Genomic DNA, 19,927 nt, shown 5'->3' on the forward strand with positions numbered 1-19,927 from the left:
AACATTACATAATTTGCTTAACGTGTCAAAAATATAATATCGTATTGAGAGTTTGGTTTAAAATTAATCGAAATTTTCCGGGTCGTCACAGTACCTACCCGTTAAAGAATTTTCGTCTCGAAATTTGAGTGTGGTCGTCATGGCTAACAATAAAAATATTTTCATGACGAATATGAGTTGGTAAATAGAGTTTTATCATTATTCATTAATATAGATAAAACGATTCGATTATGTGAAGCGTACGAGTGAAGCTGTCACAAAAGATTGAGATAGAGATTTAATTTTTGATGTAGTCACGGTTGAATTCCGAAATTCAAGGGATTAAAGAAAATCTTCGAAATCTATAAGATATGATTCTTCGGTAAATGGGGTAATTAGGATCTCTTTAATTAAATGCGATGATCTGCCTCGATTGCTCTGTCCAATATTTTCACTATAAATTAACCACTACCGTTTCATTATTCTCACCATTCCTATACTTTCTTCCGTAATCCATACTTCTAAATATTGTAACAATGCTTAACCCAGTTCTGATCCTTGTCCTTATCCTGATTGTCGCATCAATCATTCTCCTTTTCCAGCTTTCACCGGAGGATTCTGTTAACTTCTATTATTACCTTGGGCTTATAATGTTTTTCATTCTTCCGTGTATTTATGTTGCTATACACATTGATATGCACAGTTGGTATATTGGTGTTGTTGTTGGGCTTTATATTTTCCCTTATATTTTGGAGTTCCATGCTCTCGTTTTCTCTTCCCGACTTTAAGTCAAGCGAATAATGATCCAGAATTCGTAGATATAGAGTTTCGAATGATTATAACGTTCTAAGTACGAAGGAACGTATTCTCACGATTTGATTTGTCAAATTACCAGATTCACTGAGAATAGAACTATCAAGAATATATTTTCTTGATATGTTCGAAGATTGAACAGAATGAACGAGTCGTGTAACATGGCACATGATGATGTTATGATCTGTGAATCATCATGTTTCACTAGAACTTTCAGCATGACTTACTGTAATATAATCACGTTGGCCAAGTGTCATTATATTATACTAACTCATGCTCAACTTCTTAACATTTCTCCAGAATCCATTCATAATTTATACTTAGATTTTACAGAATATTGAAAACTAAAACAGTTTTCAATATGATGTAATACAGATAGCGCGAAGAGGTATATAATTTCAGACGAGAATAATTATGAAAATATCTTCAGAAATATCGAAAATATTTATGATGATATTTTGGAATTTCAAAGTTCGAAGGTTGATGAAGAAAGATTTTCCGCAAGATTTTAACATGACTTCGGAGCAAGATATTTTCTAAGGATTTCATCGGATACAGAATTATCTTAATTCTTGGGATACAGGGTATGGTCCTTGTATTTGTCCTTGGTCTCCTTCATGGTTAGCTCAATCCGTTTTTCAGTACCAAATTTTCTATCGAGCGTTCCCAACATTCCATTATTTATTATCAAATTTTGGCCATTTAGACCATCTACAATTTTGCTGTTTCCTCTGCATTTAATGCTACCATATCTGAATCATTGGGTATCAATCCGAGGTGGTTTCAAGAGAATTGTGTTTTTAGATGATTAAACGCTGATTGTAATCGTCAAGATACAAAGGGTGTTTAAGATGAAATCAAGTGGCAAACTTGAAGAAGTGTTTAGTTTCATATGTTATAATCAATATTTTAATTCATTTTAATTGTCTAATGTTATTAGTCCATAGCTAGTAGTCCACAGTTAGAAATTCAATAATTCATATATAAATTAATATATAATATTCGAATTAATTAATACGTGTCGTGACCCATTATATACATGTCTCAGACTCGATCACAACTCAAAGTATATATATTATTTAGAATCAACCTCAACCCTTTATATGCTAACTCGATCATTACCGTGATATAGAGTGACTTACGGTTATTCCAAATAATATATATAGATGACGTCAATATGATATGTCAAAACATTGTATATGTGTCCCGACTTATCTGACGATATTTAAAGTGCGTAAAGTAAATAATAGAAATTAAATGACGATAAATAAAATTACGAGAATTAATATTGCGATAAATAAATTGTGATAAATAAATGTAATAAGTAATTAACAGTTAGCTAGGAACAGTTAGTTATGATTTTGTTAACGTGGATTCTTAACAGAATTTCTCATAGTTAATTTGTCTGTTTCTAACAAATTTTATTTTTTCAAATGTTTTCTTCATTATGCCACTTGTTGGATTCTGATAGGTCAAAATCCAAATATGAAATTGAATGAAAATAGTTATTCTACGGTGAACGGATACGTATATCGGTGGTTGTAAGTAGGATAGTAAATGACTGTTGAATCAGATTCGAAGAATGTACAATGTAACTTATTAATGTGAAATATAAATATTCCTCGGGTATTACCTACCCGTTAATATATTTTCACCATTAACAGTTTGTACAAAAGAATTTTTAATTACAATCTTTATGAAAACATATATACATATATATTTTCTTCAGATGTAACCATTGATGTAATGAGTTAATATGATATTAAACTCATTTGGTTTACGGTTAGAACTAGAGTACATAATCTCTAAAACATTAGAGGTTACATAACCATCATGTCGAACGAAGATAAATGATGTAGAACGTCATGTAGAACGATGATTATACTCGAGGTACAGAATGAGATGTTGAGGCATGTGATGTTGAAACTTGGGTTGTTGGTGGTACTGTTGGTGCCGGTGATGTTGCTGAAGCTGGTAAATTTTGCACCATATTTTCTAAATTGATTACTCGAGCGCGAAGCTCGTTGACTTCTTCCATTATTCTGGGATGATTGTCGGTCGAAACGAGCGGATGAATAAGGTTTAAAATTTAGGATATCATATAATCATTGCGAGATATCCTGGAAATGAGGGTGAATATGGTGTTTCGGACAGGTTCGCCGGTAAGTGCATCAGGTTCTTCACCAAGAGGTGAATTCGGTTGGTGGAAGGGATCGCCTTCTTCGCGTCTCCATTGATTAAGTAGACTACGAACCCATCTCCAATTCATCCAGAATAAATGATGGCTAATTGGTTGGTTCATTCCATTCACACTGCTGTCGGAGCTCGAGTGAAACTCCATATCGGAATTCGAGGGACTTAAACTAGTGGTGAGTTCCATTTCGTTCGATTGAATGAAGGATTTTTCGATATGAAATGACTTTCGGCTATCGAATGGTATTCTAATTACATAGAATATATATATATATATATATATATATATATATATATATATATATATATATATATATATATATATATATATATATATATATATATATATATATATATATATATATATATATATATATATATAGAACAAAAGATTTCGTAGATTACGGAGGAATTTACAGAATATATCAGGCAAAGTTTACATTAACAGATACGCTAAGATATGAATTTTGTCTATACACTATTCATGCAATCCAGGTAGTAAGATATGTCTAGATTAAGAATGATAAGCAAGTGATTCCCTAAGAATGATAAGCAGGTAATTTTCGACACGAAATGATAAGCAAAACTTTTGACATGCATACACGGTCGAAGTCCAGACCCACTAATGCATCTAATCAACTATCAGTTAGACACACTAATGCAAGACCTGGTTCGCTAAGACCATCGCTCCGATACCAACTGAAAGGACCCATCCTAATCCATCTGGATGAACACATTACATTTGGTTACATCGCGAGGTATTTGACCTCTATATGATACATTTTACAAACATTGCATTCGTTTTTAGAAGACAAACTTTCATTTTATCGAAAGTTGACAGCATGCATACCATTTCATAATATATCCAACAATAATTGACTTAATAATAATCTTGATGAACTCGACGACTCGAATGCAACGTCTTTTGAAATATGTCATGAATGACTCCAAGTAATATCTTTAAAATGAGCAAATGCACAGCGAAAGATTTCTTTCAAACCTGAGAATAAACATGCTTTCAAGTGTCAACCAAAAGGTTGGTAAGTTCATTAGTTTATCATAAACAATCATTTCCATTAATTTAATAGACCACAAGATTTTCATTTCATTTCTCATAAATATCATGCATCTGCATAAAAATCATTCATATGGATTGAACACCTGGTAACCGACATTAACATCATGCATATAGAATATCCTCAAAACAGAAATCCATCTGTATAATATAAAATCGAAGTACTAAAGCATACCATTTTCCAGTATGGGGGGTGTTAGTGCCCGTAGATCTACCTTTAGGATTCGCGTCAATTAGGGTATCTGTTCCCTAATTCTTAGGTTACCAAGCTAAAAGGGTGATATTCGATTTCGATAATCCAACCATAGAATGTAGTTTCGATTACTTGTGTCTATTCCGTAAAACATTTATAAAAGCAGCGCATGTATTCTCAGTCCCAAAAATATATATATTGCAAAAGTATTTAAAAAGGGACAAATGAAACTCACTATACGATATTTTGTAGTAAAAATATGCATACGACGGAACTGAACAATGCAAGGTTGGCCTTGGATTCACGAACCTATATCATTTATATATATTAACACATATAATCATAATCAAACAAGTTATATATATATTATTTCAATTGTTTATATATTTATATGTATATACTTGTACATATGTTATATATAAGTATTCTAATAACTAATTTTATTGTAATAATAATAATGTTAAAAATAATAATATTAATATTAAAAATAATATTAATAATGATGATGATAATAATAATTATAATTTTTATAAAAATAATAATAAAAATAATAATAATGATAATAAAAATAATAATGAAAAAAATAATGACAATTCTAGTAATAATAATAATAGTTTTAGTAATAATGATAAAAATAACAATAAAGAGTTTCATATATTTATACTTAATATTTCATTGATCGTGACTATAACTATAATCGTCCTAATATCTTAATAACATTATTATATCATCATTTTAATTATAATAGTTATAGCCATATTATTTCATTCTAAATTCATATCATTAATTCATTTAAATCATAACTTAACTTTAATCGCTCTTATAATAATATTTGTATTTATAGTTTTTATTCTAATAATCATAACTTAATATTCATAATTTTAATCATCTTAGTTTTAATGATAATAATAATAATAATAATAATAATAATAATAATAATAATAATAATAATAATAATAATAATAATAATAATAATAATAATAATAATAATAATAATAATAATAATAATAATAATAATAATAATAATAATAATAATAATAATAATAAGTAATAAGTAAACTACCTCAAAGAAGTCGCCCAAAAAAAAAATGCCCAAGTCCGGGTTTGAACCTACGACGTCCCGCTAACCCGATAACAACCTAAACGTCTTCGGTTCATCATCATAAATCATAACCTCACGATCATCAATAATGATCATCAATATCTTAACCGATTGTCGTCATCATTAACTTATCATTTCGAGTATCATTATTCATTATCATATATCATATATTATATATCATATATCATATATCATCATGTGTAACATCATCACAACATCATCATGTTTATCATAACATAACCCGTTCATCATCTCGATCATCATCATCGAACTCGTATCGTCATCATCGAACTCGTATCGTCTAACATTTATCATCACTATAATTTATGTATTACTTATCGTCATAATCATCTAACATCATTTATCACATCCCATGTTATTTGTTATCATTATCACCATTTAATCATACCATCATCATATCATGGTACCATCGGCATCATCATCTCCTTACCCCATCATCATCATGCTCATTATAATCGTTCATCATATAACATCGTCATCAAGATCATAACATCATCATCTATATCGCCATCACGATCATCTTTCTCACTATTCATCATCATCTTCAATTAACCTCATCGTTGTCATCATCTCCTGCATCATCGATCATCTTCTTTTATTATCATCAACACCTTCATTATCGTAATTATAACCATATCATCATTGACTCGCCATGATCATTCATCGTCATATTACTTATCATCGTGCATCATTCATTCACCAACATAGGAATGAAAATCGAGTAACCATCATCATTTATGTCATGTATCATTTACAGTTTATCAACATTGTTTATACCATCAGCATACATCGTCCATTTTATCAAGTTGGAAACAGAAGACAATGGGTTACAAGTAGTGGCCCGTTATTTGATTAATGGGTAGTGAAACCCAATTTAAAATAGGCCCAAGAGATATTATTTGATTTCCCTCATGGCAGCCCAACAAATCTTAACGTGAAAGGGACGACCATAAACAGGAATAGATTAATTTGCAGTCGTCAAATGATTTGATGGTGGGGCTGTTTATGGATGTAATTATAAACAAGGGAACATGTGATGGCCCCGTCAAAACACTTAACGGCTCCGTCACTTGGTCCCACAGCTTGATCGGACTTAAATGAATTAAATAAACAACGTTGCATTCTTTTATTCAAAAAGTTTCCCAAAAAGGAAATTTAACAAAATATGTAGTTAAACAAACCCAACATATTAAATAACCAAAGTTGACATAAAACATTGTCAACAAAACACCCACAAGTTTAATTATTCAAAAAGAGAATGCAAGTTTAATATTTCATAATTGTTTAACAAAAATCTGCCCAAATACATGCAGACTCTTCTAACACAGCGGAAGCAACCAAATAACTCAAGTACCTGTGAAAACATGCGAGTAAACTATCAACAAAAATGTTGAGTGAATTATAGGTTTAAATAATTGAATAAACTTTAGACCACAAGATTTAAAATGTTAGAAAACATTAAACATTATTCCATTATCAATGAGCCACCTGGTAACCACTTAACCCTTTATTTACCATTGCCAAACACAATAAATAATATACACCGAACAGTGTATCTACAACAAAATACAAAGTACTAAACATTCCGATTATAAATTGCTAGCGCGACTAGCTCGAAATGGGGTTGTCAAACCCGATAGATCTATCCGTAGGATTCGCGTTCACCAGTAGAAACTAGTGATTACAGTTACCAGACTAGGGAATGTTTTTGTTCAACTCATAACGAATAATTTAAATTTAATTGCCACTTGTGTCTAAACGTGAAATAAATTGCATTTAATCACATCCCAAAAATATACTTTGAAAAGTATGTAAAAACGGGACTATAACTCACCTTAATAGTAAATGAAGAAACCACACAAATAAGCGAACAACAAACGAAGTGAAGTGATTAGGATTGATCACAACGCCTACCTATAAATAAAGCAGGTCGATATAAATAACTAACTTAGGTCAAGTCTTAGTATGATAGCTATTGTACATGATGCAAGTGGACATAGAACAATACTCAACATGCATCGGTTTGATCGGAACAGCGTACAGACACACACTTTCTATTTTTAGAAAGTTTCTATTTTTAGCAGGTTTCCATTTTTGGAAAGTTTCTATTTTTAGAAAGTTTCCATTTTTGGAAAGTTTCTATTTTTGGAATGTTTCTATTTTTGAAAAGTTTCTATTTTTAGAAAGTTATTAAGTTAGGAAAGTTACCTTAATTAGAAAGTCAACAAAAGTCAACTGAAAGTCAAAGTCAACTGAAAGTCAACTCAAAAGTCAACCTTGGTCAAACATAGTCAACATTAATTTTTAAAAGTATAAGTTATAATATTAATATAAGTTATAATGTTAGTTAAAGTCAAATATGTATAATTATGTCATAACATAAGTCTAATTAAATTAAATTGAATTATTAAAGTTAACATAAGTTTAAATGATATAATTAATATAACATAAGTATTTAATTAATTAATTAAATATTAGTCATTATATAAGTATTATTAATTAATAATAAATTTTAAATCATATCATATGTATTATTAATTAATAATGAATTATTAATCATATCATAAGTTTCTAATTATAATTATTAAATCATAAGTATTTAATAATTAAATTATAATTAAATAATAACTAAGTTTTATAATAATTAAATAGTTAATTAATCCTTATTATAAGTATTATTATAATAATCTCATAATATAAGTTTAATACTTATCATAAGTATTTTTCATTAATAATAAAAGTATTAGTAATCATAAGTTTAATTAAAAGTTTAATTAAATCATATGTAATTAAATAATGATTTAATAAATATATATCATAAGTCTTAAATTATAATAATTGCTTTTTATATCATAAGTAATTTAATAATAATGAAAATCATTATTTATATCATAAGTTTTAATAATTAACCATAAGTTTTAATTAAAAGTTCATCGGGTCATATCTTGAGCCCCGGGCGTCGGTTTTCGGCGAGCCTTATATATCTCCGCCTAATCGAACCACCCAACACATTGGTGCACTCAAGAACATCCCAAGAATAGTAACCAAGTCATGATGATCAGCCATTAAACAACTTGGAACTTTAATCCGTTCAAAAACACGTTTAGCCATAACGGGTGATCCGTGGCTCGGATTTCGATGACTCGAACAAGAAATCTCATCCCATTATCAATCCTAACACACTAGTACACCATAAGGACTCTAAAAATGGTCACAAAGTCAGACCAAACCTGGTTCAATTCATTTTCATAAATTAATCTCAACAAAACACCATTTTAATCATATCTAGAGCTCCAGGAATCGAAATGACATGAATCCGGAGTCTAAAATTAATGTATTGATGAGAGGAACTCATCTAGACACTTTAATTTCACTTTTATATCAGTTACATAATCAGAAATGAACAAAAATTCTGCTGTCCCAAATTAATGAAACCGAAAACATGTATAATTGAGCATTTCTACGCATATAATCATCAATACAATAACATGTAAGTATCATACTATCAATATAACATCAAAATACAGAAAAATAAATAAAAATTAAAAATCTAGGGTTAGGGTTTATACCCTAATCAAGAATTGAAGGATATGGATGTGTAGAGGAGAACGAGAGCAATCCGGTTGTGTAAACGATACAATGATCCAAGCTTTAATTTAATTGATGATGATGATGATGGTGGTGGTGAAAATTGGCAGCCAAGGGAAGGGAGGAAGAAGAAAATGAGAGAAAAAATATAGATTAGGTTTTGTGTAAAATGAAAAATGAAAGTGGTGTTGTAAAATGAAAACAAAAGCAAGGCACTCCCCCCATTCATGGGGTTCGGCCAAAAATCCAAGAGGTGGGCCCCCTTTATGGCCCAATTTGATAAATGTTTAAATCCTTGTGGCCCGAATGCCCGAACGGAACCCGAAACGCGAAAACACGACTACGCGATTGAAAATTCGGAGAGATAACAAATACGCGACGAAAAATATATATAAATACTATATATAATCATATGACACTAAAATATCATATTTAAAATATTTAGGACTTAAAAATCCCAAAATCTCGACCGTTGGTTTGAAAACAAAAAAGATTCGCCGGATAGAAATCTGCGACACGTAGAAACGTATAACTTAAAATATGAATACAAATATTCACATAACACATAATAATTAATATATATATTATTACAAAAATAATAATATAGGTCATAGAAATGACATGGCATGAATAATAATTAACGGGCATTAAATAATTACGGTAAAAGATAACGGAAAAAGTAGGGTCGTTACAGTACCTTCCCGTTACGGAAATTTCGTCCCGAAATTTAAGCAGGTGCAGGGGTTGACTCGGCATCTGGGAACAAATGCGGGTACTTCTGCTTCATCTGATCTTCACGCTCCCAAGTGAACTCGGGACCGCGTCTGGCGTTCCATCTAACCCAAACAATAGGAATTCTACTCTGCTTGAGAGTCTTAACCTCTCGGTCCATAATTTCAACAGGTTCCTCAATAAAATGTAGTTGCTTATCAACATGAAGTTCCTCCAGAGGAATAGTCTTATCGGCCTTGGCCAAACACTTCTTCAAATTTGATACATGAAAAACATCGTGAACAGCACTGAGTTCTTGTGGCAATTTCAAACGATAAGCCGCTGGTCCAACTCTCTCAATAATCTCAAACAGTCCAACAAAATGAGGACTCAACTTTCCCCTTTTACCAAAACATATCACACCCTTCCAAGGTGAAACCTTTAACATAACACGGTCACCAACCTGAAATTCAATATCCTTCCTTCCCTTATCGGCATAACTCTTTTGCCGACTTCTGGCAGTTCTCAATCTTTCCTTGATCTGTACGATCTTCTCGGTAGTCTCATGAATAATTTATAGACCTGTGAGTTGAGCATCCCCAACCTCATTCCAACAGACAGGAGACCTACACTTTCTACCATACAGAGCTTCAAACGGTGCGGCTTTAATACTTGCATGGTAACTGTTGTTATAAGAAAATTCAGCTAGCGGCAAATATTTATCCCACCCATTACCAAAATCGATAACACACGCTCGTAACATACCTTCTAACATTTGAATGGTCCATTCACTCTGACCATCCGTCTGAGGATGATAAGCAGTGCTCATATCCAACTTAGTTCCTAAAGCTTCCTGTAATGATCGCCAAAACCTCGATATAAATCGGTTGTCTCGGTCTGAAATGATTGATACAGGAACACCATGTCTAGAAACAATCTCCTTCAAATACAAACGAGTAAGCTTCTCCATCGAATCCGTTTCCTTAATTGGCAAAAAGTGAGTTGACTTAGTAAGTCGATCTACAATCACCCAAATGGTGTCATAGCCACCCGTAACTCTCGGTAATTTTGGTATAAAATCTATCATAATACCTTCCCATTTCCACTAGGAAATCTCAGGTTGCACCAACAGTCCTAACGGTTTCTGATGTTCAGCTTTAACCTTGGCGCAGGTCAAGCACTTAGCCATATATGTAGCCACATCACCTTTCAAATTAGGCCACCAGTAAAGCTCCTTAAGATCATGATACATCTTTCCTGAACCAGGATGAATAGAGTACCTAGACTTATGAGCCTTATCCAAAACAAGTTGTCACTGATCACCAAATTTCGGAACCCAAAGGCGTCCTGCAAAATACCAAGTACCATCGGTTCGTACCTCAAACTTCTTAGCCATGCCTCTGACTTTCTCGTTCACAAAATTCTCCTCCTTCAAGGATTCTTGTTGTGCCTCAAGAATCTGACTAGCGAGGTTTGTTCGAATTGTCATATTCAGGGCTCTAAACCTGCGAGGTTCAACTCTCTCTTTTCGACTTAACGTGGCGGCCACAACATTGGCCTTTCCCCGGATGATATAAAAGTTCGCAATCATAATCGTTCAATGTCTCAACCCATCTTTGTTGCCTCATATTCAGCTATTTATGGTCAAGAATATGTTGAAGACTTTTGTAATCAGTGTACACTGTACTTTTGACCCCAAACAAATAATGTCTCCAAATCTTAAGTTGTCGGAGATCACCAAACTTCGGAACCTAAAGACGTCCCGCAAAGTATCTAGTACCATCTGCTCGTATCTTAAACTTCTTAGCCATTCCTCTGACATTCTCATTCACAAAATTCTCCTCCTTTATGGCTTCTAGTTGTGCCTCAAGAATTTGCCTTGCGAGGTTAGTCAGAATCATCATATTCAAGGCTCTAAACCTATGAGGTTCAGCCCTTTCTTTACGACTTAAAGCATCGGCCACAGCATTGGCTTTTCCCGGATGATATAAAAGTTCACAATCATAATCATTCAATGTCTCAACCCATCTTCGTTGCCTCATATTCAACTGTTTCTGGTGAAGAATATGTTGAAGACTTTTGTGATCTGTGTACACCGTACTTTTGACCCCATAAAGATAATGTCTCCAAATCTTAAGCGCAAACACAACAGCTCCCAACTCTAAATCATGCGTTGTATAATTATGCTCGTGAATCTTCAACTGACGTGACGCGTACGCAATAACTTTCTTTTGCTGCATTAAAACACAGCCAAAGCCTTGACGCGAAGCATCACAATAAACAACAAAATCATCATTACCCTCAGGTAGTGACAATATCAGAGCGGTAGTCAACTTCTTTTTCAAAATTTGAAAAGCAGTCTCTTGTTCATCCTTCCACTCATACTACTTCCCCTTATGCGTTAAAGCAGTCAGAGGTTTTGCAATACGAGAGAAATCTTGAATGAACCTTCGATAATAACCTGCCGACCCTAGAAACTGACAAACCTGAGTAGGAGTCTTCGGAATTTCCCACTTCTCAATTGCCTCTATCTTGGCAGGATCAACTTGTATTCCCTGTTTACTAACAATATGTCCAAGGAATTGAACTTCTCTTAACCAGAAAGCACAATTAGAGAACTTAGCGTACAATTCTTCTTTTCTCAATAAATCAAGCACTAACTTCAAATGTTCTTCGTGCTCTTCATCACTCTTAGAATAAATAAAGATGTCGTCGATGAATAATATAACGAATTTGTCCAGATAGGGTCTACACACATGGTTCATGAGGTCCATGAACACAGCAGTTGCATTTGTCAATCCGAACGGCATAACAAGGAATTCAAAGTGACCATAACGGGTGCGAAAAGCAGTTTTCGAAACATCAGATTCTTTAACACGCAACTGATGATAACCGGAACGAAGATCGATTTTAGAATAAACAGACGAACCCTGAAGCTGATCGAACAGATCATCAATTCGAGGAAGAGGGTAACGGTTTTTAACAGTAAGCTTGTTCAATTCACAGTAATCAATGCACATACGAAACGAACCATCTTTCTTCTTAACAAACAGAACAGGAGCTCCCCAAGGGGACGAACTGGGACGAATGAAACCTTTGTCTAACAACTCACGGAGTTGACTCGACAATTCTTGAAGTTCAGAAGGCGCAAGTTGATAAGGAGCACGTGTTACAGGAGCAGCACTGGGAACAAGGTCGATTTGAAATTCTACCGCGCGTTGCGGCAGAAGGCCAGGTAAATCTTCGGAAAATACCTCGGGAAAATCTCTAACAATATGAACATCACCAACGCTCTTCTCTTCTCTGTCAGAATCAACAACATGGGCTAGAATAGCTGATAATGCTAAAAACGAACATATATTTAATAGCATTATCCCTCAAGAAAGACAAGCTTTTAGTTGCAACTGTTCTATTTACAAGTGATATTCGTTTAAATAATAAAAGGTGAAGACAAAAGACAGATTCGACGAATTGAAGACGCAAATGACCAAAAAGCTCAAAAGTACAAAGTACAATCAAAGTGGTTCAAATTATTGATGAGAAACGTCTCGAAATTACAAGAGTACAAGACGCGAAACGCAAAATACAAGATATTAAATTGTACGCAAGGACGTTCGAAAATCCGAAACCGGGACCTGAGTCAACTTTCAACGCGCGACACAACGGAACTAAAATTACAAGTCAACTATGCACATAAATATAATATAATATATAAATAATTCTTAAAATTATATATATATTATATTTATATTTTATATCCGTCGGCAAGCTAGGATCCAAAGTGTGTGAGCTGGAATCCAGTGCTCCGCACTCGCGGAGATTCAAAGGCAAACAAATCCGCACTCGCGGAGGCAACAATATCCAGATGGGGCCTATAAAAGGCAACGCATTTTGCTGAATTCGATCATATTTTTCTCTTCTCATTCATACGTAAATATATATATATATATATATATATATTTATATTATAATTTTAATTTTAATTTTAATTCTAATAATAAGGGTATGTTAGCGAATGTTGTAAGGGTGTAAGTCAAAATTCTGTCCGTGTAACGCTACGCTATTTTTAATCACTGTAAGTTATGGTTAATGTTATTTTTATATTAATATCTCTTAGCTAAGTTATTATTATACTTATTTAATACCGAAGTAATCGTGATGTTGGGCTAAATATTAAAATTGGATAATTGGGCTTTGGACCATAATTGGGGTTTGGACAAAAGAACGACACTTGTGGAAATTAGACTATGGGCTATTAATGGGCTTTATATTAACTAAATGATACCTCGTTAATTTAATATATAGACTTATAATTTGACGTATTTATATATAACCATATACGCTTAACTGGGTACGGTGGGCGGGATATCTATAAATACCAATAATTGTTCATTCTACCGGACACGGAACTGGATTAATAGTTAATAGACTTGTTGAAACAGGGGTGGATTACATTCAAGGGTAATTGGTGTAATTGTTAACAAAGTAGTAAAACCTTGGTTTACACGCAGTCGAGAACCTGGTGTATTCATTAAACAAAGTATTAAGACCTTGTTACAATTCGAATCCCCAATTAGTTGGAATATTTGACTTCGGGAATAAGAATAATTTGACGAAGACTTTCGCACTTTATGATTATGACTGATGGACTATTATAGACAAATCCGTATGGACATATCAAATAATCCAGGAAAAAGGAAAATTAACCCATGGGAATAAACTAAAAATCAACACGTCAAATATCATGATTATGGAAGTTTAAATAAGCATAATTCTTTTATTTCATATTTAATTACACTTTTAATTATCGCACTTTTATTTATTGTCATTGTATTTAATTGCACTTTTAATTATCGTTCTCTTTAATTATCGCAATTTTATTTTATCGCACTTTTATTTATCGCAATTTCATTATCGTTATTTACTTTACGCTTTAAATTAAGTTATATTTATTTTTAATATTTTACATTAGGTTTTAACTGCGACTAAAGTTTTAAAAATCGACAAACCGGTCATTAAACGGTAAAAACCCCCTTTTATAATAATAATACTACTTATATATATTTTTGTATTTTTATAAGTTAAAACTAATATAGCGTTAAGCTTGTTTAAATTTCCCTGTGGAACGAACCGGACTTACTAAAAACTACACTACTGTACGATTAGGTACACTGCCTATAAGTGTTGTAGCAAGGTTTAGGTATATCCATTCTATAAATAAATAAATATCTTGTGTAAAATTGTATCGTATTTAATAGTATTCCGTTGTAAAAATAATAATATTTCCTAGTACACCTCGCATAACATTAAGAATTTTTGGCGCCGCTGCCGGGGATCATAAACGCCGAAAGGTCAACGCTATATATATAAAAAAAAATTATAAAAGTTTTTATTAAGTTCTTTTTATAAAAATATAAGTTTTAAAAAATAATAAAAATATAAAAATATAAAAGGAAAGAAAAAATATATTTATATTTTTAAGAGTTTATAATATTTATAAAGTGAATAAGTATTTTTATTTTAATTTTAAAATTAAATTTTTATTTAAGTTATATCTATATTTTTATATATATTGAAAAAAAAATTATTATTAAAATTATAACTGAACGTGCATAGAAATCGACCTGATTCTCAGCTGAATTTGGACCCTCAGCACTCGCGGAGTATTTGAACTGGGTTTTTCCGCACTCGCGGAGGTACTCTGACAGGTCAAACCTGGTATGCATTTATTACGAAATTAGGGTTAATTTATTTATTATTAATATTAATTAGGGTTAAATTAAATTAATAATTAGTTTTAGTTTTAATTAATTTGTATTTTTAAGTTTAATTAGTTTAATTAATTTATAAAACTTAATACTTTTATAAAATAAATAATATAAAAATAATATTTTTATAAAAATTGTACTTTTTACAACTTTAAGTATATTTTTATATTTTGTATCTTTTTATTCGTTTTAGCGTAATATTTGTAATTTTCGCTCGTATTTAGTTCTAAGTTATAGTTTTTGCCATAGTTATTTTTATTTCTAGATTTTTAGGCTTTGCCGTAAAATCCCTTAAGTGCTTTTTCTTTAGACTAAGATTTAGGTGCTTTATAATTTTGCGACGCCATTTTAAGTTTTTAGTACCTTTTTAAGTTGTTGCAGCTTTGGGATATAGTATTTCTTTTAAGCTTTAATATTTTTAGACGCAACTTTTAATTCTTAGTTTTTAGTTCTTTTTTTTTTTAGTTGCGACGCCTTTTATTTTTCAACCTTTTATTTTTCGACGTTTTTCGACGCGCTCTTTTTCTTTCTTATTTCTCGACGCTCTAGTTTTTAGGACTTAGATTTTTTCTATTTCTTCTCTAAAATTTCTTTAAATTTCAACGAAAAATTATTTTAAGTGGTTAAATTGATAGACATCCAAATTTTCTGCTTCGTAGTAATAGTTGGATTTGTTAGTGGCTGAGTTGTGAGCTTCCGATTTAAAGGGTTCTGGCTCCCTGCTACATCTATTGGCTATTCGAAACGTGGGCAAAAGCAGAAAAGTCTATTAATTTGATAACTTATATAATTTTTCTTATTTTTAAAAACTAATAGGATATTCAGTGAATGCACCGAGCAAAACGTTCACCACCTTTTGTACGTTCACCACCTGTAACTCGATCAAGACATCTAGCAAATATTGTCGCCGTTGATTTTTCTTTAAAATCGTCATCCAGTCGACCAAGTACTCCAATTCAAATTTCCGATAATCCATTTTTTGAACCCGACCTCACAATTGAGAATCCGGAGAATATTCAGGGACAATTCATAGATCATGAACCATTAATCTTTCCTCCGGAACCACCAATCATTCAAACAGAGATTGTTGAGGAACCAACCATTAAATCAGAATCCTCTAGTGATTCAGATACAACAAATTCAACCATGGAGAATCTGGAACCTCTTAGTATGGAAGACCGAATGCGAGCTAAACGCACTGGCCAAGGTCACGCAATTACTCAACCTAACATTAATGCGCCAGATTATGAAATCAAGGGACAAATCCTACACATGGTGACTAATCAATGCCAATTTAGTGGTGTACCGAGGGAAGATCCAAATGAACATCTTCGTACCTTTAATAGGATCTGCACTCTATTTAAAATAAGAGAAGTGGAAGATGAACAGATATATCTCATGTTATTTCCCTGGACTTTAAAGGGAGAAGTCAAAGATTGGTTGGAATCGTTACCTGAAGGGGCGATTGATACATGGGACATTTTAGTTGAAAAATTTCTTAAACAATTCTTTCCTGCATCTAAAGCCGTAAGACTTCAAGGAGAAATTATTACGTTCACACAAAAGCCAAATGAAACTCTATATGAGGCGTGGACAAGATTTGGAAACTTATTAAGAGGATGTCCGCAACATGGTTTAGACACTTGTCAAATAGTACAAATATTCTACCAAGGATGTAACATCACTACAAGGAAAGACATCGATATAGCAGCCGGTGGTTCCATTATGAAAAAAACAGCAACTGATGCTTACAAAATTATTGATAACACTGCTTCCCACTCACATGAGTGGCACCAAGAAAAAGATATTGTTAGATCATCTAAAGCAGCTAGAGCCGATTCTAACCATGACTTAGATTCCATTTCCGCAAAGATAGATGCTGTCGAGAGACGAATGGAAAAGATGACTAAAGATATTCACTCAATACGAATTAGTTGTGAGCAGTGTGGAGGACCACATTTGACAAAAGATTGTCTCAGTATTGAACTAACAATGGAACAAAGAGAGAATGTTTCATACATAAACCAAAGGCCTGGAAATAATTATCAGAATAATTATCAACCGCCAAGACCAATCTACAATCAAAACCAGAATTATAACCGAAATGTTCCATACAACAACCAACAAGGTCCTAGTAATCAACAAGTATCTAACAATACTTACAATCAGCAAAGACCTATTTTTCAAAATAAACCACCACAAACCGATAATAAAAAGCCAAATTTAGAAGACATGATGTCGAAGCTAGTTGAATCTCAAACTCAATTTTTCACATCTCAGAAACAAACCAATGAACAAAATGCTCAAGCATTTAGAAATCAACAAGCTTCTATTCAAAATCTGGAACAAGAAGTGAGCAACCTAGCAAGGTTGATATGTGAAAGAAAACCGGGAAGTCTACCTAGTGATACTAATGCTAACCCCCGGAATGAAACAGCTAAAGCCATTACCACAAGAAGTGGTATTACACTTAAACCACCTAAAATACCTGTAATTTCTGATGAAGCTATTCCTACTCCACAAGAACCACAACCTGATCAAGATAAGGAAAAAGAACGGGTAGTTGAAAAGGTTAATGAAGATAACACAGTTAAGGCAAAACCTTATGTTAAACCATACCAACCACCACTTCCTTACGGTAGTAAAATGAGAAAAGAGAGACTTGAAGCCGAGCAATCCAAATTCTTGGATATGTTTAAACAAATAAATGTCAATCTTCCTTTCATTGATGTGATTTCAGGAATGCCTAGATATGCTAAATTTTTGAAAGATCTAATCACAAATAGAAAGAAAATGGAAGAACTCTCGGCTGTTACTATGAATGCTAATTGTTCTGCAGTGTTGTTGAATAAGATACCAGAAAAATTATCTGATCCAGGAAGTTTCATAATTCCATGTTTTCTGGGTAGTCTTAGTTCAATATCCTAGAGGGATAATGGAGAATATGTTAGTTAAAGTTGGAACTTTAGTATTTCCAGTAGATTTTGTTATTCTGGACATGGAAGAAGATTCTCGAGTACCTCTCATATTAGGAAGACCATTCTTAAACACGGCCAAAGCAATAATAGACGTGTTTGGTAAGAAACTGACCCTAAGTATAGAGGACGAGAGTGTTACTTTTTCAGTTGATAGAGCCATGCAACAACCGCAATCTGCAGATGATACATGTTATTATATTCAAACTATAGAATCACATGCAGAATTGTTAGAAGAATTTCCAGAATTACAAGGAACAGGAGAATGTTCTTTAGGAGAAGGAACTGAACCAATTGATGAAATTAAAATGTTAGCTACACTTATGGCTAATGGATATGAACCAACAACAGAAGAAATTCAAATGCTAAAATAAGAAGACAGATATCGATACAAATCATCGATAGAAGAACCACCGACATTAGAGTTAAAGCCACTTCCAAACTATATGGAATACGCTTATTTACATGGTGAATTTGAATTACCTGTAATAATATCGTCTTCTCTTACTGAAAATGAAAAATCACAACTCATTTCTGTGCTAAAAGCTCATAAACCAGCTATTGCATGGAAAATTCATGATATTAAAGGAATAAGTCCTTCATATTGCATATATAAAATCCTTATGGAAGAAGGTCATAAAACATATGTGCAACGCCAACGAAGACTAAATCCTAATATGCAAGATGTTGTTAAGAAAGAAATTATTAAACTGCTTGATGCAGGTTTAATTTATCTAATTTCTGATAGTCCATGGGTAAGCCCAGTTCAATGCGTACCTAAGAAGGGTGGCATGACTGTCATCACAAATGAGAAAAATGAGCTTATTCCTACTAGGACTGTAATAGGATGGCGTGTTTGTATTGATTATAGAAAATTAAATGACGCCACCAGAAAAGATCACTTTCTCTTACCTTTTATTGATCAAATGTTGGAAAGATTAGCCGGAAATAGTTACTATTGTTTTCTTGATGGTTTTTTCGGATATCTTCAAATTCCAATAGCACCCGAGGACCAAGAGAAAACCACATTCACGTGCCCTTATAGTACTTTTGCTTACAAACGCATGCCATTTGGACTTTGCAACGCCTCTGCAACCTTTCAAAGGTGCATGATGGCAATTTTTCACGACATGATAGAAGAATGCATGGAAGTTGTCATGGATGACTTTTCAGTGTTCGGTGATACATTTGAATCATGTCTAGTTAATCTTGAACGAATGCTTATTAGATGCGAACAATCGAATCTAGTACTTAATTGGGAGAAATGTCATTTCATGGTTAAAGAAGGCATCGTTCTTGGTCATAAAATTTCAAAGGAAGGAATTGAAGTGGACAGAGCTAAAGTAGATGTAATTGCTAAACTTCCACATCCTACCAATGTTAGAGGAGTTAGGAGTTTTCTAGGGCATGCCGGTTTTTACCGACGTTTCATAAAAGATTTTTCTAAAATTGCCACTCCTATGAATAAACTCCTAGAAAAGGATGCTCCATTCGTCTTTTTAGATGAAT

The sequence above is a fragment of the Rutidosis leptorrhynchoides genome, chromosome 2 (assembly GCF_046630445.1).
Source record: "Rutidosis leptorrhynchoides isolate AG116_Rl617_1_P2 chromosome 2, CSIRO_AGI_Rlap_v1, whole genome shotgun sequence".
NCBI lineage: Eukaryota > Viridiplantae > Streptophyta > Magnoliopsida > Asterales > Asteraceae > Rutidosis > Rutidosis leptorrhynchoides.